This window comes from Equus asinus, chromosome 16 (assembly GCF_041296235.1).
Source record: "Equus asinus isolate D_3611 breed Donkey chromosome 16, EquAss-T2T_v2, whole genome shotgun sequence".
Taxonomy (NCBI): domain Eukaryota; kingdom Metazoa; phylum Chordata; class Mammalia; order Perissodactyla; family Equidae; genus Equus; species Equus asinus.
In genome coordinates this window covers 15,157,126-15,184,341 of record NC_091805.1, presented here as the reverse complement: position 1 = coordinate 15,184,341, position 27,216 = coordinate 15,157,126, and the positions used below count along the sequence as shown (strand labels likewise).

Genomic DNA, 27,216 nt, shown 5'->3' with positions numbered 1-27,216 from the left:
ATTAATGCTGATCGTTTGAAGAGCCGCATCACTTAACTTATTTTGACAATTCCATATTAAACCTTTGAAGAGTATTCTCAACATAGAAAATAAACATTTCCTGATGTTACACTTGTCATAGGGACCATATCTAAAAGTTCTTCAGTCACATCTAAATTTTTCTCAATACCAAAATAAATATAGATAACATGATGGTATTATCTATAGCTGTGTTCTCATCAGCTACGATTTAAAAACACTGTGAATGCTCTCACACATAAACATCGACACACTGAGAAGCAGGATTTCTAGACAGGATTATATCTGTAAATGCTTGCCTCTGTTTAGGACAGAATTTCTGCTACACTTGGTAGAGAATCTTACAAATTTACCATCTGCAAAAAGTTTTGATACCTGGCCAATTTTTTCAGTTAACACACAATTGCATTTTACAGCATCTGCACCAATTTTATTCACATTCCAAAACAAACCCTCTCGATACATCACTTCCTTTATCAGATCATTACGTTTTTCTTTTTTATCAGTTATCTTTAGCTTATATCAGTCACAGTCCTAGGATGGTTTGTTTCCTTCTGACCTTCTTAAGTTATATTCTTTCAAAATAGATGTGCCTTGAAATAAATGCATGGAATATTTTTCTCCTATGTGTACACACACAAAATATTCCCTGTTGCTCTCTCCCATTTTTCTTGACATACACAGCCTTCTTGGTCTATTACTTTGCCACTGATTCTGGAAACAAGGATACAAAGAATGCTTCACTTCTCTCTTAATAAATGTTGATTGGGGGCGGGCTCCGTGGCCGAGTGGTTAAGTTCGCGCGCTCCGCTGCAACGGCCCAGGGTTCGGATCCTGCGCGCGGACATCGCACCGCTCGTCAGGCCACGTTGAGGTGGCGTCCCACATCCCACAACTAGAAGGACGTGCAACTAAGATATACAACTGTGTACAGGGAGGGTATGGGGAGATAAAGCAGGAAAAAAAAAAAAAAGATTGGCAACAGTTGTTAGCCCAGATGCCAATCTTTAAAAATAAATAAATAAATAAATGTTGATTGATGCTCAGTCTCAATATCAAGGAGAGCACATGAAGAGGTGGGGCCTGGAGCAACTACAGCGCTCACCTCCAGTCAATAGTTGTGATGTGAAAATGCAGGTCCATCATTGTCAAATATGCTGATGTTTCAAGAGGTATCAGAAATACACATTGAGGTTAAAAATAAAAACTCACAATTGTTAATGTTGGCAAATAATTCAGTTTTTTCTAATACTATAGCTCAGATGAAACACACTCCTGACCAGGAAAAGCCTGTAGGGGATCCATTTGAGACTCCAACAAACACTTTGGTGTTTCAGTTGTTGATATGACCTTATAAAATTCCAAGGTAATTTAAGATATTTAAACTTAAAAGTCTCCCAAGGAAACACAGGACTCCAGAGGCAATAATTAAATTCTGGGTTCCAAAGCTGAGAAGAAAAATACCCATGCTCCTAGTTAGTAAACAGACCTCTGGTCCACTGTCAATTCAAGTTCACTTGGGGCAGGATTTAAGTGGAAAGGTAGATAGAAAGAGTCAAGTTACCTTTTTCCCTTCAATCTTTACGCGCAGTGAGACTAGTATTCTTCCCCTTTTCCTCTTCCTTTTCTGCTCTATCAGATCTGAAAGTGGCGAGCCATTTTATGGCTTCCCAATCTTAAAAGTACAGTAGCTCCCTCTTACCCATGGTTTCAGTTACCCACAGTCAACCGAGGTCCAAAAATATTAAATGGAAAATTCCAGAAATGAACAATTCATAAGTTTTAAGTTGCACACCATTCTGAGTAGCCAGAGAAAATCTTCTGTCCTGCTCCCTTCTGCCCGGGAGGTGAATCATCCATTTGTCCAGTAGCTCCACGCGGTAGACACTACCCACCCATTAGTCACTTAGCAGCCATCTCGGTGATCAGGTCCACTGTCTCGGTATCACAGTGCTTGTGTGAAAGTAACTCTTATTTTACTTAATAATGGCCCCAAAGCACAAGAGTAGTGACGCTGGCAATTCCAATATGTCAAAGAAAAGCCGTAAAGTGCTTCCTTTACGTGAAAGGGTAAAAGTTCTCGACTTAATAAGGAAAGAAATTGTATGCTGAGGTTGCTAAGATCTTCAATGAGAATAAATTTTCTATCTGTGAAGTTGTGAAGAAGGAAAAAGACATTCATGTTGATTTTTCTCTCACACCTAAACATGAATATATAGGGAAATATACAGTGTATATGGGGTTCAGCACTCTGCAGTTTCGGGCATCCACTGGGAGTCTTGGAATATATCCCCCGTGGACAGGGGGGACCACTCTACCAGAAGGTTTGAAATTACCAGATAAAAACAAAGAAATATCCTCATAGCCAAAGGGGATATGGGACATCGTTAATTTAACTCACGTTTCAATTTAATAATTTAGTCATAAAGCTAAAAAAAAAACAAATTCTATCTGATAACGTAGCGGAATAAAATAACTTCTGAAAAAATTCCTGATGACAGATAGTCTAATTTTACAAAGCTTTGCAGAACGACTACCCTTTTAGAAGTTAATTAAAAGCCATTTAAGGAAAAGTGTAAGATGTTAACATTATCTCCAATTCCAGATCTAATTTCATCACAATTTACAGAATTTATTCATCAACATTCTGTCTTTTAATTTTAATTAGTATTAGCCTTAAAATGCATTTCTATCATCTGTTTTACCATATTAACCTTGATGATGTAATGAAAAAATACAAGGTACAAATCACAGAAAGACTGCATTTAGGAAATTTCCAGACACTGATGATAATATTAAGAACCTCTTAATATTGTTTCTTAGGTTAAGACCCCCATATAAACTTTAAACGCTCTTAATTGACTTGCTATCATAGGTCAGACAGACTCAATAACGCATGTAAAACTAATGCTAATGCCTGCAAAAAATGTTTTGAGGACGGGGCGAAGGAAGTACAATTGTGCCACCAGCTTGCTCACTGATATAGTACCAGCAGTAATATTTAGTCATTTCACAAAAGTTAGCTAAGCACATAACATGTGCCCACCAAGCCCACCATACTAGGTGCTGGGAATAAAATGATGAACAAGCACCCAGAGAGCTTACAGAATTGCTTTTTACTGATCACTGTACCATATATAATACATTAATTTGAATTGCAAAACAGAAACATAGCCTACTATAAATATCCTCATAATCCCTCTACATTTTCCACTTGAACATTTGGAAGTTTAAAGTATGTAGAAATGATATCCTGTTAACAGCATTATGCACATATTAGAGGTAATTGTGCATTGTCATATCAAATATTTGAAAGCCTTGGGGATTCCTTATTTAATCAAGTGGTTCCAGAGCCAGCTGGCACATTATTAACCAGGCTCTCTACTCTGCCACATTAAAAATGCTTGTGTACAGGAAACAAACACTAAATTTGAAACAGCTCCATGAGGTATTTTATTTTAATAAAAAACATATATCTGTGTATACATAAGCAAACATATAGACACATGTATTAGTGTGTATGTCCTAACTGTCCACTGAAGAAGCGTAGAAACTGATCCACACAGTAGCAAAATTCCTGTTAACACAACTAATTTCTTTTAAAAGAAGCCAGAATTTCTTGAAGAAATTGTTGATTTCAAGTCTGGGACAGGAAATATACGAGAAGAACCAGGACTGTCTTGACACACCGGACAGTGAGGAAACTATCAACAGGACTCAAGAGCCAACCTGAAGAGGATACCGCTGGTCAATAATGGGGCAATCTGAGCTTCAATAAAGAAAAGAATTGAAACAGCTGAAACTCATCAAATACATTTAAATCCATGAGAGTATTATAATATTTTTAAAATTCAAAAGATGATAGAGCACAAATTTATTATCTTAAATAATAGTTAAAAAAGAGGAAGAGGGATCCAGCCTCAACAAGGGGTCAAAAGATTTATTCTGCCTTTCTTATATAAAGTGAAATAATGGGCAACCAAACAGCTGAAGAGAGAAAGCATTTCTTTATAAAAGTATGCCAAATATGAAATGAAAAAGAAATTATATAATTAGAATATCTCCATTGAATTAACATATTAAGGCTTTGAGTATCAATAGCTGCTCATATCAAAGAAAATCGAAACTTCAAAATCAAGATGCGATATACCTCCTGATGAAAGAAAACAGCGCAACAAACAACGTGATTTAAAAATGGGCAGAAGATCTGAATAGACATTTCTCCAAAGAAGACACACAGATGGCCAACAGGTACATGAAAAGATGTTCAATGCCACTAACCATCAGGGAAATACTAATCAAAACCACAATGAGGTATCACCTCACGTCTGTTAGAAGAGCTATTATCAAAAAGACCAGAAATATCAAGTGTTGGTGAGGAGAAAAGGGAGCTCTCGTGCACTGTTGGTGGGAATGCAAATTGCTGCAGCTATTATGGAAAACAGTGTGAAGGTTCCTCAAAAAATTAAAAATAGAACTACCATACGATCCAGCAATCCCACTTCTGGGTATTTATTAGAAGAAAATGTGAACACTAATTTGAAAAGATATGTGCATCCCGATGTTCATTTCAGTATTATTTAAAATAGCCAAGATATGGAAAGATATGGAAACAACCTAAGTGTCCATCCATAGATGAATGGATAAAGAAATTGTGGTGTATGTACACACAATGGAATATTATTGAACCATAAAAAAGAATGAAAACTTGCTATTTGTAACAACATGGATGGACCTTGAGGGCATCACGCTAAGTGAAGTAAGTCAGATGAAGAAAGACAAATACCATTTGATCTCACTTATAATGTGGAATCTAAGGGGAAGAAAGATCATAGAAACAGAGAACAGATTGGTAGTTGCCCAAGGTGGAGGGTTGGGGGCGCAGCGGTGCAAGAAATGGGTGAAGGGAGTCAAAAGGTACAAACTTCCAGTTACAAAATAAGTCAGTCAAGGGGATGTAATGTACAACATGGAAACTATAGTTATTAATACTGTATTGCATATTTAAAAGCTGCTGAGAGAGTAAATCCTAAAAGTTCTCATCACAAGAAAAAAATTCTCTATGCATGGTGATGGATGTTACTAGACTTCTTGCAGTGATCATTTCACAATATATACAAATGTCGAATTATTATGTCATACACCTGAAACTAATATAACATTGTATATCAACTATACCTCAATTGAAAAAAAGAGAGAGAGAGAGAGAGAGAAACAGCTCCATCTATAGTCTTGTCGGAGAGTTAGAACCCCATCTGACCATTTCTCTGGATCCATCAATTTGCAGGAAATACAGAGAACAAAGGAACACGTTGAACTGCACCATAGTTGTTCAATATGTAAACTCCAAATAGTGGGAAACTGGAGAGATCAGACAAAACAGCTCAAACTCTTCAAAAGAAAATTCATAAGGCAAAGATAGGAATGAAAGAAGAGTTTGCAGATTAAGAAAGACTCAAAAAACACATCAATTTTTCTTTTATTTGTCAAGACTAAACTATTATAACTAGGGATGCACCTTGGATGATAGTACCATAAACAGAATGACAAGGAAATGATTCCCATAAGTCAGTGGTTACTTTAGGGGAAGGAAGGGAACTTCCTTGGCACAGAGATGCTTCTGAGGAGGCTGGCAAAGTTCAATTTCTTGACCTGAGTGGTGGTTACAAGGGTCTTCACTGATTTATCTCATGTGATTTTTCTTCATCAGCATTTTTTTAGGCATTCCTTACAGTAAACACCAGAGCACAAGTACCATAGTCTTGATATAGAATTATTCTTGGATTTACACAGCCCACATTCCATTCAGTCCTCACTTTCTCAGGACAGGCACCAAGTGAAGCCATTCATCAAATCAGGCAATTAGGAAATACTTATAAGGATCTAGTGTATGCTAGGCACTGTTCTAAGTTTCTTTCTAAGTTGGCATTAAGAGCTGTCTTAGCATCACTAAATAATGAGTTCTTGCTTTATTAATTTAATAACTATCTATTGTATACCTCTTGGGTACCAGGCATCACACTGAGCACACAAGGATGAACAAGACAGACATGTTCCCTGACTACAAGAAGTCCAGATAATCTCCATCCATGAACTGAGTGCTATATTGTAACAACTTCTTTATATACATACTCTCATTTTCATCTCCCAGAATCTCTATTTTTTACTAAAAGGAAATGATTTAAAGTTTAAGAGAGATTAACATGTCCATTTAGGAAGAAATAGAGTCAGGATTCAAACTAGGTCAGTATAAATCGGTAATCAACATTCTTAAGTGTTTGCCAAAGCTTCTCAAACTGAAATTCTAATGTTCACAAGAGTACTCAATGATATGCCAGGTCTACATTAAAAAAAAAAAATCACAAGATGAACATGGAGCATTTTCCTGGAATGATAATTGCAGTAAAATTGTAAAGAATTAAAATGTGTGACACTATCATGTGTCACACTGACATGAATATACTATAGAGGATTACACAAAATTCAAATACATTTTTACAATAAAACACAAAATTACAACAGAGTCATTTTACCCTAGAAGGTGAGGGATCAAGTCTTTCTTACTCAGGGCAAGTCATCTGCGCCTCTTCCTATAATTCCGTGCCCCGCTGTCTTTACCCAGATAACGTTACTCCTCCTCAGGACTCAATTCAATCATCATCTCTTCTGGAAATCTTTCTCGCTCACCTGTCCCAATCACTCTAACCCCAGACTGCATTGGATGCCCCTCTTGTCCTTTCCCGTAGTGCACTGGGCACCGCCAATACTGTCATTGCACTTTGTACATCTTCTTGAGATTGTCTGTTGAGAGTCTACCTACCCAACATGACCACGACCACCCACAGGGCAAAGTCCTTCTTACTTATTATTATGTCCCCAGCCTCTTAATAGTGCTGGTCATAGTGGATATTCAATACATGTATATTGACTTATTTTACTCCATTTAACTATTAATAATTGCTAGTCAACATTAACTTATCCTAATGAGGTCCTTGTTGATTCAATACTCCAGATTTATTTTATTGGTTAGGGTTCTAAGAAAATGAATAAGATATCTAAACTAGAAAATCCTTTCATTATTATAATTAATCAAATACTTAAATAGATATTAAAAGAATATGCTCTATTAAAAGATATTAAAAGAATGATATTAAAAGTATGTGCTTAAAGTAAGACAGATCTTTAAATGGAACCTAGTGGTTTGAAAGTGGTAAAGCTACACTGACCAAAATAAACTATGAGATTGTTGATAGTGAGTTGAGATTCCATTCTTCACTCTTCACAGCCAAGTTGTGAGTCCTTGGATAAATCCAATATACATGTGGCCCAAAGGTTTTCATAAATAGTAATGCAAAATAAAAGCATGAGCAATCCAAGAAGCATTGTAAGTAGTAAACCCCTTTTAGAAGAAAGTAACTAGAGGCAGTTACCTGGTCCTGGCTGCAGACTCCCAGGTGCACAGCTACATTTTCTCAGGCTTGCGACAAAGACCAGTGGTGGGTGGAGTAGGGGAATAAGTCACCATTGCCAGGACAGCCGTCCAAAGAAAATTCTGTTCCAGGAGTGAGCAAATCTTCGAGTGGGAAGTGATGCAGAAGGTTCTAGAGCCAAAAGAGTTTAATTGAGCTAGGGTTCAAACTGGAACAACTAGCAGACAGAAAGCCAGAGAAAAGGAGTGTAAGTCAAAACCGGGCAGCAGAGAGGAGATCAAGATACAAAAAAGTTAAGGCCAGTATAGAAACTGAACTGAACCCACCCAGCAGAACCACGCCAAACAATAGGCAAGGACGCCTAGTTCCTTTAAAGTCTAAAAAGTATTGTGACATAATGCAGCTTTTATTTGAACCTAAAAGTAGCACTAAATTTTTAACAAGCACGGCTAATGGCAAAGAATTCTTTTTTGAGAGGCAAAAGAAAAAGCGAAAATTAATGTAGTCATGGTAGATGAAAATAAAATCTTGAAGATCAACTTTTATCATATGATAAAGAATTATCCTCTGTCTCACATTGTTCTATAAATCAAGGGAGAAAAAATACACTGCTTAATATTTAGTAAGTAATTCAAAAGGCAATAAAATTCAAAATAATCACTTCTCTTTGAGAAAGTAAGATTTGTCTGTTTTGTCTCCTAGTGTCAGCTGTGTCTCACACAGAGTGGACTCTCAGTACACATTTGACAAATAAATGAAGGACAATTTTGTGTGTCTCGTCAATATAGCCTTTCCTTCATCCTGATACCTCAGTGAAATTATAATCTCTTTCTAACCTGAAATTTCTTCAAAACTACATCCTAAGTGAATTTTCACTCTGAAATTTTTGTGTAAAAAGGCAGAAAGATTGGATTCCATGAAATTTGTTTCTAAAAAGGTTCAATATAAAAAGAAATGTTTCATGAGGATATTCCTCAGGCTTCCATCTTTAGTGATGTTTCATTCCAGTTTCAGAACATACATCTGCAATGTTTGCACTTTGGGCAGAAATTGCTGCTTCATAACCTCTCACAATATTGTTCCTTACTCTACAGTCAACAGGAAGTGGAATTACTTGCACAAACAATTGTTACAATGGGGCTACAGTAATTAGAAAGCTGCTGGTTTGTCATTTACAGTTCATTTCAGTTTTCTCATAGTCAGTGAACACATGAAATGAAATGATTTCACATTTGACTGATTGGATTGTTTGTTTTTAATAGATTATAATAACACAGGAGGGCAATAACTGGATATGAGGGGCCTGCATTTGTTCATCAACATATTTTATAATCAATGTAGATGTTGCAGGAAAAACTACTCTGCAGTGAAAACTAATTATTGGTTAAAGATATTTCTTTCAAGAAGCCAAGGACTGTCACAACTGAATCCTTACTCTTTCAATATGCTTTTCTGTAGATCTTCCTAAAAACTCATTCTTAAAAAAAAAATTTACTCAACATAATCAGAAGAAAAATGTTCCACTGTGGGATATTTAGATCTGGAAAGAGGTAGAAAACAAGTTATTTTCATGGCAGGCCTTTGTTTATATGTTTAAGCAACAGTAAATTCTAAGAATATTTGTGGAGAAACACATTACTCTTAGCCATCAATCAGAGATCAACACATCAAGAACTTTGACTTCCAGCCAAGATGGAGTAACAGGGACCGGTTTACCCTTCCACCTTGAACAACTAGAAAACCAAACAAAATATGTGAAAAAAAGTGATTTTCAGACATTGGACAACTGACAGCGAGAGATTTGATCCCTGGGAGGATAGAAACAGAGGAGACGAGTTCCACTTATTGCCTAGGAGAATTTTCAGGCTGCAGCACAGAGCATGGGTGACCCAAACAGAGATCAATGGTATCACTGGGTTGAGGAGACAGAGATCAGAATGCAGGGAAGCCAAAGAAGCTAGAGTATGTGGGAAAGAATAACAAAGAGAGAGCTGCACAGAAAGAGAGGAGGGGGCCCCATTCAATCTTGACAGTTACCGTGTGACTATCTTGGCGTGCATGAGAGGAAACTGCCCCAGGCCAGGCAAAGAACCAACAGACCAAATAATTCCCTGAACTCACACAGGGCTTGGAATATTTTGTGTTCCCACCAGCTAGCATGGAAAGATGTCCTAATACCTAAGGTATTGGATAGAGTCTTCAGAAGGGTATCACCTCAGTAGTGAGACTAAATGAGCCCTAGACTAAATACTGCTCTGGATCTGCCCTAATAAAGTTGAAAAACAAACATCACAAGGATCAAATTGATTTTACGTAACTTAACTGCAATACCAGAACAAAGTCTGATGCCATTGAAAGGAATATAACCAAATCTAGCACCCAATAACACAAAATTCCCAAGGTCATGGCCAATCAAAAAATACCAGTAATATCTGACCCACAATCAGAAGAAAAATCAAACAGTAGAAACAGATCCAGAAATTATAGAGATGGTGGAATTAACAGAAAAGGACATTAAAATTAGTGTTATCCTATGATCCTTATGTTTAAGACAGAGAGGAAAACATGAACACGAGGAGGAGAAAAATGAGAGTTTTTTTTAAAGACCCTAATGAGACTTCCAGAGATGAAAAGTACGAGACTTGAGGGTAAAAAAATGTCTGCATGTTGAAGGAAATTTGTTGTGGGGCAAAATCCACAAAAACACTAGCATCACACATTAACCAGTGGGGCTGTTAGGTAAACAGCTGCTATCACAGCTCTCTAATCAAACCACACAATGATCTTCTTTGTAATAGAATTCTTTCTCACGCTTTCTTAGGACACATTCTTAGAATTCATGAAGCTTCTTTCGTCTTAAGATATCTAATCATATTGCCAGCTTATGGCATCACCTTTCTTATTCCTGTAGGTTTTAGGAGCCATTCTAGAGGAACAAGAGAGGAGAAACAAATAAACCAAATAGTCTATTGCCCACATACAATGAGGTCAGCAATGACCTTGTATCTACCAGGATTCTTTCCAGTCCGTATCTAAGCAAGATATGCTTAGATTCTCTGTGGAATAGGCCACTGATTGCTGTTTCTTCCTTGAAACTCTCTCCGTCATTGATTTCTCACCACAATTTCTCCTGCTATGTCCCCTTCTTTTCTAACCACTCCCTTTCAGTCTCCTTTGCTGATGCCCAGGGAAATGATTTAAGCTAAGAAAACTTAAACTTCAAGGCCCCTAGCAATGCGTTCTCAGAGCCATCTTTATAAAACTTATAAAAATAAGATACATTCCCCACATTTTAGAATCCAGGGAACATTTTTAAAGGGATGTGTATATGTGGTTCAAAATCACTTTCATGTATCACAAGTTATTGCTCATCATTGCAGTGCAGAAACCCTCCTACTGCCCACTGTGCCAGCATCATGACACTAAAGTACAGGACCAGAGGTCACATTGTGATGTGAACACGTCCTATAACCGCCAGCCCCAGAAGTACGGGGGGATGAAGGGAAAATAAGGTTTGAAACATACAGAGCCAGAGCAGTTTTATGGAAAATACTTGTAATCATCAGTTGAGTAAAATTATAAATGGGGGATTCAGTTCTCAGCAACACCTAATTCTCTTCCATCAAATATCTGTTTAATAAGGCAGCATACATAATCATACCTATACAATCAAAACAAAATGTATTCGAATTTCTGTCTTGGGGCCAGCCCCGTGGCCAAGTGGTTAAGTTCACACGCTCCACTTCGGTGGCCCAGAGTTTCGCCAGTTTGGATCCTGGGCACGGACCTAGCACCACTCATCAAGCCGTGCTGAGGCAGCATCCCACATAGCACAACCAGAAGGATCTACAACTAAAATATACAACTATGTACTGGGGGGCTTTGGGGAGAAGAAGAAGGGGAAAAAAAGAAGATTGGTAACAGATGTTAGCTCAGGTGCCAATCTTTAAAAAAACGAAAAAGGATTTTTGTCTTTGTAGGGCACAAATCCATCAGCTACAAAACAGATCCAAGTGGAAACAGTGAGTGTTTTTGAGGTCAAGTGAGGCTTACTGTTCGCTTTTGAAGTCCAGTTGGCACTCTGTGGGCTTAGCTTTGCTCAAAGATCTAGGCAAAAACATTAGTGAAAAAATTGTTTGGGATCTTTAGAAAATTTAACCCCCAGTGGAAGAGCAGGTGTGGTTAGGCCCAAATGAGGGTGGCAGAAATACCTGCTCAATGGGAACAGCAGGGACTAAAAAGCCTGCTTTGGGAGAAATCAGCTCTGTCCACTATCCCTGACATTAGCCCCGCATGTAGGTGATGTTTGTAGACCCAAGTCAGGAGTTCTTATGGTCCTCCTGCTTCAGTGGAGCTTAGGCCCATACCCACAGGGCAGGAAGAGTTAGCCTGGAGTTCAAAGTAGTGGTTAACTGGTTCTTCCTGTTTCTTATCAGTGCTAAGCCTGGGTAAGATTGTTAATTAGGTAAAGGTTGGAGACCTTTCCCTCCCTCCCCTAATAGCATCTTTTTCCTTCCTTCTAATATCTGTATTTCTGTCACAAGTGTTCATATTCCTCCAGGTTCCCATTCTTGTTCCTAGATGGCTGTTGGAATAAACTCCAACTATTATATGGACAGCAGGTTAATCCCTTATGTAGTTATGGAACTTCCCCTTCACAAAGCATTTTCACATGCATAACACTTAATCCTGACAACACTTTGTGATATGGACATTATCATTACTATTTTACATGTGAAGAAAAAGGTTCAAAACTATTAAATGAGGAAGGAGCCAGGCTTCAGGGCAGAGAACCCCAGACTTGAGTTGGAGAGCTGGCATTTGATTTCTGGCTCTGCAGTCACAACCTGTGACAAGTCATTTAAGTGCCCTCATCCACTTTTCCTGGAGAAGAGAGAAGGTTATCCACCTCATAGCCTGGTTTCTAGGGTTACATTTTTAATTGAGATAAGACAAGTATTAGGCAATGGGCTAAGGCAAACATCAGCAAATGTCACTTTGGAGCAGACCGGTAGTCATTGGTCATAGGGTCAGTGGGGTCATCAGGTTCCCCTTTTTTGCAGCCTCCTGTGACACGCATGGGCTGGAGCAGAACTGAGTGTGCCCTGGAGCTGTGCTACTGGTGTGGGACTCTACCCACTTCTCCCTTTTCAAGGGACAAGCATGAGTACATCCTTGATAGAGGAAATGAACACCCGGGTTCAGGCACCAAGCAGTGTAAGCACAGATGTCAGCTTGGAAACAAGAGCTGCCCACAACCTGGAAACCTTGGGGGGTCTGGTTCTGAGGGAAGCTGAAGCCGGAAACAGCCACTGTCACTGAGGGAAGGGTGAGCTCCTGGTTCAGCTAATTCAGGTCACACAGCTCTGAACGGATCTCTAAAGCAACTCAAGGGGCTAATTATACTGCTTGTCTCCACAATAAGATATGGGCAAAGACTTGGAAAACCTCATGTGTGCTACAAAGCACTGGTGATTTATGCTGACTTTCCTGTTCCACATTTACAACTAGTCCTTGGGACTACCATTAAGAATACAAAATAGGACAGATGGACATTTGGAGATAAAAGTACCTCGTCACTCCCAACCTCTCTACTCTGGGCTTTAGAAGCTTGATAATATCAGGCTTATACTAGTTACTGTTAACCTTTTTGGTTCATTATCTCCTCTGAGAATGAGGCCAGCTATTGACTCTCAATCCTGGAAAAGTGCATATATACATATGCACACCTAAAAATTGCATATAATTCCAAGGAATTCAGATAGACTCCAAGTTTAAAATCCTGTGAGATAGTTTACTAGATCTCTTCTTTTATGAGAAAACTGAGTCTCAAAGGAGTCAACTAATTTTCTCAAAGTGGCGAATTGATTAACAAAAATGTGAACCCAGATTTCTGGGAAGATGGCAGTATAGGAGGACTCAGAACTCATCTCCCTCCAGAGACTTGACATTTGTGTGTGTGAAACAATCACCTCTGAGATACTGAATAAAAAGAAGCCCCAAAACAAGGGACAACACTGACAGGAGTGGAAGAGGCAGAAACACTCCTTTGCTGAGGAAGAAAACACATTCTAGCCATGGTGCTTCACAGCCTGCAGGAATCTTAAGATGCAAAGCTTTTCCTGGAAGAGCAAGGGATCTGAGTGGAAGACCCATGCCACAAAAAGTAGCCTTTGAATTGAGCATAACCAAGATGACTGCCATTATACCTGGCTGTGCTAGCTTTTAAAATCAGTGAGGAATGCCCCTAAAAAAACTATTGAACATAAGAGAAAGAAAAGCCTGCTCTTAAAGGGCCCACATACAGATTCGACAATTCCAGAAACCAATATAAAATCACCAGAAAGAAAAGTGCATAGCCTTTGTTAAAAGTGACTCACTTCATAGGCTCTGAGTGCATCTCAGAAATGCAGGAGGTGGCTAGGTCCACCTCCCAAGAGACTGAGACACTGGCAGGAGCCATTACTGTGACCTACCACAGGCATACTGCCACAGACGCTGGCAGATGCCATTGGATTTCTTCACACAGAAGATCAATAAGGAAACATTGGCCTTAATTGACACATTAGACCAGATAAACCTAGTCGATATGTGCAGAACATTCCATCCAAAAACCACAGAATACACAATATTTTTGAATGCACATGGAACATTCTCCAGGATAGATCACATATTAGGCCACAAAACAAGTCTCAATAAATTTAAGAAGATTGAAATAATACCAAGCCTCTTTTCCAACCACAATGGTATGAAACTCAAAATCAACTACAAGAAGAAAACTGGAAAAGCCACAAATATGTGGAGATTAAACAAAATGTTACTGAACAACGATTGGGTCAATGAGGAAATCAAAAGAGAAATACAAACATACCTGGAGACAAATGAAAATGAAAATATGACAACCAAAATTTATGGGATACAGCAAAAGCAGTTCTAAGAGGGAAGTTTATAGCAATACAGGCCTACCTCAACAAACAAGAAAAACCCCAAATAAACAATCTAACAGAGAACCTAAGGGAAGTGAAAAACAAGAACAAAGAAAGCCCAAAATCAGTAGAAAGAAGGAAATAATAAAAATCAGAGCAGGAATAAATGGAATAGACTGAAAATATAGAAAAAAAAAATCAATGAAACCAAGAGCTGATTCTTTGAAAAGATAAAGAAAATTGACAAACCTTTGGCTAGACTCACCAAGAAAAACAGAGAGAAGCCTCAAATAAATAAAATAAAAATGAAAGAGGGGAAATTACAATGGACCCCACAGAAATACAAAAGATTATAAGAGAATACTACAAAAAGCTATGTGACAACAAATTGGATAATCTAGATGAAATGGATAAATTCTTAGAATCATACAATGTCCCAAAACTGAATCAAGAAGAAACAGAGAATTTGAATAGACCAATCACCAGTAAGGAGATCGAAGCAGTAATCAAAAACCTCTCAAAAAACAGAAGTCCAGGACCAGATGGTTTCCCCAGTGAATTCTACCAAACATTCAAAGAAGATAGAATACCTATCCTTGTCAAAATGTTCCCAAAAATTGAAGAGGAGGGTACACTTCCTAACTCATTCTACCAGGCCAATATTGCCCTGATACCAAAACCAGACAAGGATAACACAAAAAAAGAAAATCACAGGCCAATATCACTGATGAACATCGATGCAAAAATCTTCAACAAAATACTAGCAAATCAAATACAACAATACATTTAAAAAAAAAAAATCGTACACCATGATCAAGTGGGATTTATTCCAGGGATGCAGTGATGGTTCAACATGTGCAAAATAAATCAATATGATACATCACATTAACAAAATGAAGAATAAAAATCACATGATCATCTCAATAGATGCAGAGAAAGCATTTGACAAGATACAGCATCCATTTATGATAAAAACTCTAAATAAAATGGGTATAGGAGGAAAATGCCTCAACATAATAAAGGCCATATATGACAAACCCACAGCAAATATCATTCTCAACGGAGAAAAACTGAAAGCTATCCCTCTAAGAACAGGAACCACACAAGGATGCCCACTGTCACCACTCTTATTTAACGTAGTATTGGAAGTCTTAGCCAGAGAAATCAGGCAAGAAAAAGAAATAAAAGCGATCCACATTGGAAAAGAAGAAGTGAAACTGTCACTCTTTGCAGACGACATGATTTTATATCTAGAAAACCCTAAAGAATCCACTTAAAAACTTTTAGAAACAATAAATGAATACAGTAAAGTTTCAAGATACAAAATCACCATACAAAAATCAATTGTGTTTCTATACACTAACAACAAAATAACAGAAAGAGAAATTAAGAATAAAATCCCATTTACAATTGCAACAAAAAGAATAAAATACCTAGGAATAAATTTAACCAAGAGGTAAAAGACCTATACATTGAAAACCATAAAACAATGTTGAAAGAAATCAAAGAAGGCAAAAAGACACGGAAAGATATTCTGTGCTCATGGTTTGGAAGAATTAACATCGTTAAAATATCCATACTTCCTAAAGTAATCTACAGATTCAATGCAATCCCTATCAAAGTCCTAATGACGCTTTTCACAGAAATAGAACAAAGAATCCTAAAATTTATATGGAACAACAAAAGACCACAAATAGCCAAAGTAATCCTGAGGAAAAAGAACAAAGCTGGAGATATCATACTCTCTGATTTCAAAATATGCTACAAAGCTATAGTAATCAAAAGAGACACACAGATGGCACTGGTTCTAAAACAGACAATGCAACAGAATCGAGAGCCCAAAATAAATGCACACATCTATGGACAGCTAATTTTCAACAAGGGAGCCAAGAACATACAATGGAGAAAGGAAAGTCTCTTCAACAAATGGTGCTGGGAAAACGGGACAGCCACACGCTGAAGAATGAAACTAGACCATTATCTAATACCAAACACAAAAATTAACTCAAAATGGATTAAAAAGTTGAATGTAAGACCTGAAACCATAAAAATCCTAGAGGAAAAGATAAGCAGTATGCCATTTGACGTGGGTCTTAGCAGCATCTTTTCGAATACCATGTCTCACCAGGCAAGGGAAACAAAAGAAAAAGTAAACAAATGGGACTACATCAAACTAAAAACTTCTGCACAGCAAAGGAAACCATCAACAAAACAAAAAGACAACCTAACAATTAGGAGAAGATATTTGTGCACCATATATCTGATATCCAAAATATATAAGAACTCATATAATTCAACAACAAAGAAACGAACAACCCAGTTGAAAAATGGGCAAAGGATCTGAACAGACATATTTCCAAAGAAGATACACAGATGACCAACAGGTGCAAGAAAAGATGTTCAACATCACTAATGATTAGGAAAAGGCAAATCAAAACTACAATGAGATATCACCTCACGCCCGTCAGAATAGCTATAATTAACAAGAGAAGAAATAACAAGTGTTGGAGAGGATGTGGAGAAAAGGGAACTCTCATGCACTGCTGGTGGGAATGTAAACTGGTGCAGACACTGGAAAATAATACGGAGATTTCTCAAAAAATTAAGACTAGAACTACCATACGATCCAGCTATTCCACTTCTGGGTATTTACCCAAAGAACACAAAAACATGAAGGATAAACATATATGCACCCCCATGTTCACTGGGGCATTATTCACAATAGCCAAGACTTGGAAGCAACTAAGTGCCTTCAGTGGATGAATGGATAAAGAAGATGTGGTATATATACACAATGGAATACTACTCAGCTATACAAAAAAAATGAAATCTTGCCATTTGCGACAGCATGGATAGACCTTGAGGGTATTATGCTGGGCAAAATAAGTCAGATGGAGAAAGTCAAATACCATATGATCTCACTCATAAGTAAAATATAAAAATAACACCAACAACAAACAAACAAAAAAATAGATACAGAGATTAGATTGGTGGTTACCAGAGGGGAAAGAGGCAGAGTGGAAGGGCACACGTGTACGGTGACGGATAGTAATTGGTCTTTGAGCGGTGAATATGAGGTAGTCTACACAGAAATAGAAATATAACGACATACACCTGACATTTATATGATGTTATAAACCATTGTTACCTCAATAAATAAAGAAAAAGAAAAAAAAGGAAATGCAAACCCAGATCCTCTGACTCCAAACACAATGCTTTTCCTACCCCCATCCCCCAAGTCCCCCTTGCCCGCCCCCCTTGCCCCACAGAGTTATCTCAGTTTTCCGCAAACCTATATCCACCCACAGGTGGGGCTCAGCTGCCATCTCACTTCCCAGTAGCCTTTAGAAAGGCGAGAGTCGCCTAAAGGCATCCGCACTGCACCTTTCACTTTCTGTGGGAGCATGACTACCCAAATTCTCGACACTGGCTTATTTATTCTACAAATGTTTATGAAGTCCCTGCCTGGCACTATAGACTTCAGGGATACAGAGCTGAAAAAATGTATACGTCTGGTCACTGCCAGCATGGAGCTTAGGATCTAGTTGACTCTCTCTCCTCTGAAAGGCAGCAAACCCCTGGAATGGTCATTTGTTTCTATAGCACTCTGTGTATTACAAAGAAAGTTATAAAATATTCACCATAACTTTTAATATTTAAATATATATGTGTATGTATATATACATAAATGTTAATATATACAATTTTATATATAATATAGATAAATATATATATGGCCAATAAGCTTTGAGCTGGTTCGTTGACATATATATTTGACCTTAAAAGAGATGTTGCTGGGGGGCCAGCCCCGTGGCCCAGTGGTTAAGTTCGAGTGCTCCGCTGCAGGCCGCCCAGTGTTTCGTTGGTTGGAATCCTGGGCACGGACATGGCACCACTCATCGAGCCATGCTGAGGCGGCGTCCCACATGCCACAACCAGAAGGACCCACAACAAAGAATATACAACTATGTACCGGGGGGGCTTTGGGAAGAAAAAGGAAAAAAATAAAATCTATAAAAAAAAAGAGAGATGTTATTGGTAACTAAGGATAAAATGTGATTGACGGGTTGGTTTGATATTTTTTCAGTTCTCAAAAACTAAACTAATTGGCTTGACCTCATTGAAAAAATAATTTAAAAGAGATTTTGAACTTGTCCCTCATGATTCTAGACTCTCCACAAATTTATTATTCCATAACTGTGATATTATGGTCACTTGTTACTCAAAAACACAGATTTTGGGGGTGCTGTGGGAGGAAAAGAGCGTACTGAAAAGGGGTAATAGCACTTCCTGGCCCAGTGGGAACCTTTTGGAAATTAAAAAAGCTATGTTCGTTCAGTTTCACTTTTAATTGATCAGGACAGACTAGGTTGCTGCAGTAACCAAAATTTCAGTGACTTAAAACAACAAAGGTTCACTCCTTGTTCAGACAGAGTCCCTCGCCTGTCCGGGATGCTCTCCAGGGCAGCTGTCCTCCATGTGTTGGCTGGGCATTCCTGGCTGCCTCAGTGTAATGACATCTGCATCCCAATATGTGCCTCCATGACTGCCAAAGCGAAAGGACGAGAGCATGGAGCAGCACGCCCGCCTCGTCAATGTCTCCACCCCGATGGCCCCTCTTCACGTTTCCTTGGCGGCAGCAGGTCGAGCGGTCATACCTAGCTTCACAGGGACAGAGAATTTGAGACTCTAAAGCTCTAAGTCAAAACTTAATACCAACAACATGATTCCACAAATAGTTTTCAATGTGGAAAGTTTAACAGAAACTAATTTTCTTTGTTAAAGTGAGGAAGATGATACATTAGGTTTTCTAATTGTAACTTTTTGTAGTATGTTATGTTAGGTAAGCATCCATGAGAGGAATGTAGCATTTTAGCTATTTCTGATGTTTTCGTTAGATTAAATCAATATTGGAGAAGCCACCACTCATGTTCATTCTGAAATAAAATACACAAATTCACATAGCATATGCCAAAAGTCACAATCTAGGAGTCACACTTGAGTGTCAACTCCTGTCTAGTTCCCGGGTCTAATTCCACTCCCACTAGCCAGTGATTGGATTGACCTTTGGGGGCTGCTATTCCAGTAAACCAGGGACAATATGCCCATCTCACAAAGTTAACATGACAAGCAAGTTATATCATAAAGACGAAAATGCTGTTAAATCTCTAAATCAAAATGAAAAGTAATATATTATGTAAAATATGCATAATTTAAACGGTTAGACTTGGCTAGGAAAACTGCCCTAAATTTAAATTCCAAATAACGTATTAGTCAAATATCTGATTTAGCTCTTATCATACTATCCAGAGGCATGGAATCATTTTGGTAGAGATTTTGATAATGTTTAATTATTGCCTATTTTCTAATTTTACTATCAACTGGGCATATCCACTCAAGTTCTTAAACAACCCTAATGAGTACCATTTATGCAATCCTTTCTATGAGATGACTCTCATTTTTGGCTCCCAGCAAAAAGCATGAGGTGGTCCAAAGTGAAAAATTACTCAGATTAAACCCATCTGCTGATACTAACATAATAGAGCTAACTTGGATGTCAAGGGGAAAAACAATCAGGGTTTTACGTAACACATCTTGTTCTAGAAATAAGAAGGGCATATGTTCACGTTAACTGAACTATTTGGCTTTGCACTTAATGTCCACACTATGTGAATGGTCTAGTTATATAAAATCTCATTTTAAAACTAAATATCTGTCCAATGTTACTATTTTTAATAACAGACTCAAGGAAATAGAAGGAGAAGAAAGAGAGGAAAAAGGGAAAAGGAAAAAGGAAAAAGAGAGGAGGAAGAAGAAATTTTAAAAAATTGAGATGTGGTGAGTATTCCGTCTGATGGATAAATGCCTGTTTAAAGTGCATATATTTGTAATCTTATTGGACATACATAGAAATTTCTTTCCCAGGCAATACAATTGAAAATATTTTTCACTTGATAAAAAACTAATGTGACAGGCCAAAGGAAAAAGCCCAGACCAACAGATAACCTTATAACTCCCTGGAATAACTTATTACTAAGATTATTTAAGCTAAGAAAGGAACTTTCCTCCATAAATTGCCCTCTCCACCTTTCACTGTTTTTCCCTCTGACTGGACAGGACAATGTTCCAAAATAAATTTTCCTTTCTGGCACAGCCTTTCTAGTCTCTCTGCTTCTTACCAAATGTGTGCTTCTGAATGTGTTTTCACTCAGCCTCATGATAAGAAAATCCATTCTGTATCAAACCAAAGAAACCAAATCTCTACAGTGGCATTATATTACTGTTCAAAGTTCCATCGGGAAACATAATCTTAAAAGCTGATTATCACTCAAGAAGAATGAACACTAGAACTTAAAAAAAAAGTAGTAACACACAGTCCAGACTGAACTTGGAATCCTGAAAAAAGTGGTGGAACATTTCCTAAATATGTTTTCAATTTTGGTTACCAGAATACAATAGCATCTTACTAATGAGGCACATTTTCTCTGTAATCTATATGTGGAAACTCAGTTTTATGAAATACTTTGACTCATCACCTCTTTTTCCCCTTAGTTTTTTGTAAAAGAAACACTACACATATACGCATACATATTGAGTAGCCAAAAGTTTGTTCTGGTGCTGCCAAATATTGGTATGTTTCAAATTACCAGAGTTGGCATAAGACAGTGAACATATGGTACCCATTGACTTGCCTGTAACCAACAATTAAATTAATACGATTTCTCCTATGGCCACAAAGTTTGAGCCAGTCTACAGATCCAGAAACTTAGGAGTGTTATCAAGAACACTCAACAAAGACTGCTTTTGCTAGCAAATAAAGCCGTGAAAAATAAACCATAAGACAAACAATTTGGAACTTGACCCTGAGATATAGCTGCCCAGTACCAGGGTGGTAATCCAGCCTGATACTGAGAGACACACTTCCCAGGAGATATATGACTCCTGGCAAATGAAGGCCTGTGCAACCGTCAGACGGCACATATCATCACTAGTAAGTGTATGAAAATCCGATCATGAAAGAACATTTACTTTTCATACCACTTTGAACTGAGCGGAAGTTAGAATGATTTGGTTAGTGTCCCGTTTGTTTTCTGATTGAAATCTCTTTAGATTGACTTCTCTCTTCTTGAGGAACAGGGTGGGCCTTGCTCAGGCATAAGCAATACAGTTGGAAGTTGGCTGGGAAAGTTTCTTCTCCCCCAAAATGATCTTCCCACTGACATTTTGCTGATTCTTCAAATTCCACCACTAGCCACTGGTCCGTGTCAAATGAAGCCTTCTCCCCCAGGATCAGCTAAAACGTCAATTACCGTAGGAAAGGTATCACACTCTGCTCTAACGAATTTTGGGTTGACTTGTGAAAGAGCTTTAATCTTTCCAGTAGGAAAGTATAACTTTAGCTAACTACAGGCCAAAGTGTCGTTGGGACACAGTTACATTCATCCATACCTATCGCTTATGGCTGCTTTTGAGCTGCAATAGCCAAGTCGAGTAGTCGAGACAGAGATAGTATGGCCCACAAAACCTAAAATATTTACCATCCGTCCCTCCACAGAAGAAGCTGACCAATTCCTAACATAGAACAACAGGCCTCTTGGGTACCTAGAAGTGAGGAGAAAAAGGAAGCGGGGGTGGGGAACGTGAAATAACAATGCTTTCCACCTGAGGAACACTGCATTTAAGGAAACATCCTTGCATAACTAATTCTCACAACGTAATCGGCAAAGATAGATACCACAGGCTCCGGCACGAGCAGGTGCTCGAGAAATATCTGTTGGCTGAACAAATTCATTCATTCATTCATTCATTCATTCTGTATGTATGTATCCAGGGCTGACTGTGTGAAGGCACTGTTGCAGGAGATGCGGAAAGAGAGCTAAGCCAGAAAAAAGTAACAAAACTCTACTCTTAGGGCTTTCCCCCTAGTGCATGGAAACACAAGAGAAACGTGTAATTATACAAAGGACTAAATAATAATATGTTAGGGTAAAGGAGGGGCGGAGGGGTGCAATTTTACAGAGCAGTCGCAGAAGTTCTCCCTGACTCCCAGACATTTGATCAGAGAACTGAAAGGAGTGAGGGGAGCGGCAGGCTGACTCTCTGAGGAAACTGCAGAGGCCTTGAGCTTTAAGGAGCTTGGCTGGTCCCAAGAAGCCCTTGTGGCTGGAGCACAGTGAGAGAAGGGTCACGGCAGGTCAGAGGTCAGAAAGGGAACCCAGAGTAGCAGCACTTTGGGCCCTGAAGGACACGTTAGGAACTTTGAATTTTACTCTGAACTGTGAAAAGTTTTAAGGAAAGGAGACAGTCTGACCTGTGTTTGGAATAATCACTGCCTGCTGTGTGGAGCGTGGACTGTAGGGAGAGAAGATGAATATATTCACAGAATAAACCGATTGCTATCAAAACAAACGGACAAAAAAAAAACTTCTTCCACACACTAGACTCTTTCTCGTTTGAGAAACACCTTAATGAACTTGTCTGGTTATTAAAAGTAAGCGCCGCCACTCTCACCTTGAGCAGATCCTAGAAGGTAGAAATTCAAACACAGAAGAGTTAAACTGGCCTTTATAATACATGGACAGAAATTTCCAGTATTTCCCTGCAAGAAGGGGTAGGCACAGATTTGGGCTACTCTGATGTGATTTTCCTACAGGAGGAAAATGCTGGGAGACAGAAGTGGGCTGAGCAGCGGAGCTGCTGGCAGGGCCCTGAGGAGACACCAGTGGGTGGAGGCGGCCAGAGAATTTAAGATGATGATGTCTAAGATTCAACTTTAAGTTGTTTACTTCTCTATGTTGGGATGTAACAACCCCACAAACCCTCTTCACTACCCCCAAACATTCATGAAATGTATCTGCTACACACAACCATTCTGTGTTGGTGTAGTTTTTAGGAAATTTTGAAATAGGGGCAAGAGAGAAGCAGGCTTCATTGTAACCTGCATCAGGAGGAACTTAAGCTCTCCCATTCTTTCGATCAAAAAAAGAAAATTACTCAAATAAAAATACTGGCAACAACATGCTCATATTGTATGTGTTAGGAAATCAAGATATTTGATGTAGGTGCTTTTTAAGGGTCATTCCAGAGCGCTAGAGGATTTGTGGTCCATCATCCAAGCAGAGGAAACTTGGCTTACATATGAGAATTTAGATTAAGGATATTGAGGCGCTAATAAGATAGGTGAACTTACCAAAGCCATATAGCCGGTTGCCTGGTAAAGCTAGGGCTGAAGCCCAGTCTTCCACCTCCAGGTCAAGTCCACTCCACCACAGCTGCCTCACCAACACCACTTTTCCTAAGCCAGCTGGGCCGATGGAGTATTGAGCCAGACGTTCCCAAAGACTCAAGTCACTTCCTGAGAGAAATTACTCATATAGGAAAGCAGAGTAGCAGTTATTGCAAAAACTCTAAGATGCTAATTTAAAGAGCCAGTCTGCCTCCCTGAAGGGCATTCTAAAAGGTAAATAAATCCCTTGGGTCAAAATCTACCTTTTAGGAGAATTATGAAAACTTTCAATTCACTGATCCAGAAGTGATGTAGGAAATGATAAGTCCAACCGATCAAAATGGCGTGGTCAAAGAGACTTATATAAGGTCAGAATTGCACAGGACTGTTCTGCCTGCCCCCATCACAGTCAGCATCCAGCAAAGAAAGGATCTCAGGGATAGCCACACCCATACCTGCCACCCCTGGAGCAGAAGGCCTGAGGAATAGTAACATGCTCAGAAAGGTCCCAGACTTAGGCACATTCTCTAGGAAAGGTCTTTACTGACCACGGTGCATAAGAAGAACTCATAAAATTCTGTACATTTTTAACTTTTTATAGAACATTCATTACTAATATTTCAGATACAAGAGTGAAACTAACCGAGTTTTAAGTGACAATTTTAGGACCTGTGTAAGTTATTTAACCTCTCTGATCCCATTACCAGTAAAATGGAGCAATGCCTTTTTTATGTGCTGGTTTTCAGAAATGGAGATAATGTATATACGGTGTGTAGCACTGTGCCTGGCACAGAATGGAGCTCAGTAAGTGGCACCCATTGTTAATAATTAATAATGATAATGATTACTTGAAGTAAGCCAAGCCGACCCTATACTGAAGCGGTGGTGAAGGCCACCCACATGATTTGTGGAGTACCCTAGAGAACCTGTTGGAAACAGTCAAGTTTCAACCTAAGGGTGCCACATACTTCCATGAGCAGCTTCTCTTTCTAAGAACACAGGGACCCAAGAAGCACAACCTGGTCAAGACAACAATAGGGCTTCAAATTTCTGCAAGCTGCATAAATACCTCTCAGCACTATAATCTGCTTCTGCCCCCGCACTAAAACACTGTGCAAACAGCAGAACCCCAGCGACAGCCAGGAAAATCTTAATAAACACCAGATTCCAGAAATAGAAGCCATAATTTACTGACTCCCTATCAGCCCAAACCTTCACCACCTTTAAACAGCTAACTTTACCAAGGTCAAAAGCGAATGCAGGAAGTAATCCTGAAATGTTTAGGTTAGGATGGCCATGCAAGAGAAAGCCCTGAACGATTAAGCCTGATCTGCTCTCCTGGGAAATGTGCAAGGCAGGTTAACCCAGAAGAGCCCATGGATCTCAAGCCAGGAGGGCCTGCGGTCTGATCTTGACCTCCACCTCTTACCAGCTACGTAAACATGTGCAAGTCAAGTAACTTCTCCAGGCATCAGTGTCCTTATCTATAAATGGGGGATAACAACTGAATACCTGCTTTATTGGAGTACTTAAAAGATGTAAATGAAGGTGCTTCATAAACCACGAAGTGCTACGTGCAAGCTCTTACTATTATTTATCAGTTCTGCTCCACAATCAGGAAAGCAGACAAGCTTTTAGTTCATGAGTGCCTGGGGAGCTAACAATTAGCTATTGGGGGTATTTTCTGTTTTATTTTTTTGTTTAATTCATTATTTCCAAAATGACCTTGATCCTGCTTTATAAGCACTCCTAAGACAGGAGTGAGTTAGGCAGTTGGAACTCTCGTAAGCCACCAAGTGACCCTGAATTTAGTGAGTTCATTTTCACACCACTCATGATCTCATTAGACACAAGCTTTGCTCTGGACAGGATACACAGGGCTCCCTATGCAAAACCTTACAGCCGGAGCCTGGTCTTTGGCAACCCCCCTCCTTTCCCCTCTAGTTCTCCTTCTTTCAATAATAACCTATACTTCCCCAGTGCTCAGGAGCCTTGTACTGGTCCCTGGTCACCCAGAGACCCCACCAGCAGCCCATTCCAGCCTGCCATCCTAAGGAAGGACCCCCAGTTTGGGACTTCCTGGTCCTCCATCCTTCTTCCATCAAATTATTTCTGTTACAAAGATCACGAAAATGAAGACACTGCAGGTCAAGATACTCCCAACACTTCTGAGAGAAGTCCAAGAGCCATGGTGTCAACGGCCTGAGGCTAGGGCACACGGGCCAGGGAAAAGACTGCTCTCAGAGCAGCCCCGTGTCTCTAAATAGGTCAGTCCCCAGACCCATGGCATCACTGTTACCCAGCAACAGAGTCCCAGCTGCAATGAAGCATTTCAAGTTCAATTTGAAATTAACTGGAAAATGCCGAAGATGTCGTTCTTTCCCTCAAAGATCTCCCAATCAAATGGGAAAGACAAACAAGAAAGCAGTTCCTCATAACACAAAGAGATACGAGCTATTATTGGTCTAATCAAATACCCCTGATACCAGATGGATGACAGGAACTAAAAGAATTTTATCCCCCACTGACAGGACCCTGTACCGGGTAACACCAATAGCCCATATAACAGTAATGGGAGTTAGCTTGTGCTCATGATGAGCAAAATTTTAAGGATACTCTTAAGTTGAAAACTAACAATCATAGATTGTAATTCGTCTTTGGGTGGTGAACATGATATAATCTACACAGAATTCGAAATATATTACAATGTACACCTGAAGGTTATATAATGTTATATAATCCAATGTTACTGCAAAAAAAAAATGAAATAAAAAAATCAGAGTTTTTTTTAAAAAAAAAAAAAGAGAGAAAACTAAGAATCAAACCTCCATCCTGAGAACAAATGGGACATTTATAATGACAACTCAGTCGGATTTTCTTACTACACTGAATCGTTCAGCAGTTCAGTTTAGGCGATCAGCTTACTTCCAAAGAACCTATTTTATAATTCCTTAATTGTGGTCTTTTTAGGTAAGACAAATAGAAGGAAAAGAAATTTATCCCCTTTGTCTTAATTAGACTGTTTCCTGCTGAGCTTTAAGATTTGTTAAGGTGCAGTCAACACCTAACAGCAAGGCTGTCAACACACCACTGGAATTAAGCTATGAAATGAGACCAAATAGGGGCTCAGTCACTGTCAATCCAGTCAGCAGCCATCAGGATTTTTGTCTTCCAGTTAATCCAAGAGAGCAAACTGACCAGCCCACAGGTACTATAAGGCAGCAGGTTAAGTCTTGACTCAAGAGCTAGACTCCTTCTCTTGAACATACTTACCAATGATGACGAAAGTGTTTTATGAAGAAACTGAAGGTTAGGGGCCTACAGCATTCTGGTCCCATTGAAGCTCTGGGCTGTACAACAGTTTCTGGTAAAGAGTTTAGACCTCCCTTCTGCCCTCCAGCCATTCACCCAGTTCTCCTTAACTATTTCAACTTGAAAATGTCTAAGGGAAGGCCACCCCAGTAGCATAGGGGTTGGGTTCTGCATGCTCCACTTCAGCGGCCCCAGTTCATGGATTTGGATACTGGGCATGGACCTACATCGCTCATCAAGCCATGTAGTGACAGCAACCCAAATACAAAATAGAGGAAGATTGGCACAGATGTTAGCTCAGGAC

General features: G+C 39.0%; 1 long non-coding RNA gene across 2 annotated transcripts in view; it reads right to left on the bottom strand.

The window, feature by feature from the left end:
- LOC123277673 (uncharacterized) overlaps positions 1-7,827 on the bottom strand; it is a 41,767-nt gene extending 33,940 nt beyond the window's left edge. The window contains exons 1-2 of one of the 2 annotated variants that reach the window (XR_011494824.1): positions 7,775-7,827; positions 7,449-7,619 (exon numbers count right to left, since the gene is read on the bottom strand). This is a non-coding gene — a long non-coding RNA (uncharacterized lncRNA). The other variant, XR_006514812.2, reaches the window with a different exon arrangement.
- Positions 7,828-27,216: the final 19,389 nt, after the last annotated feature.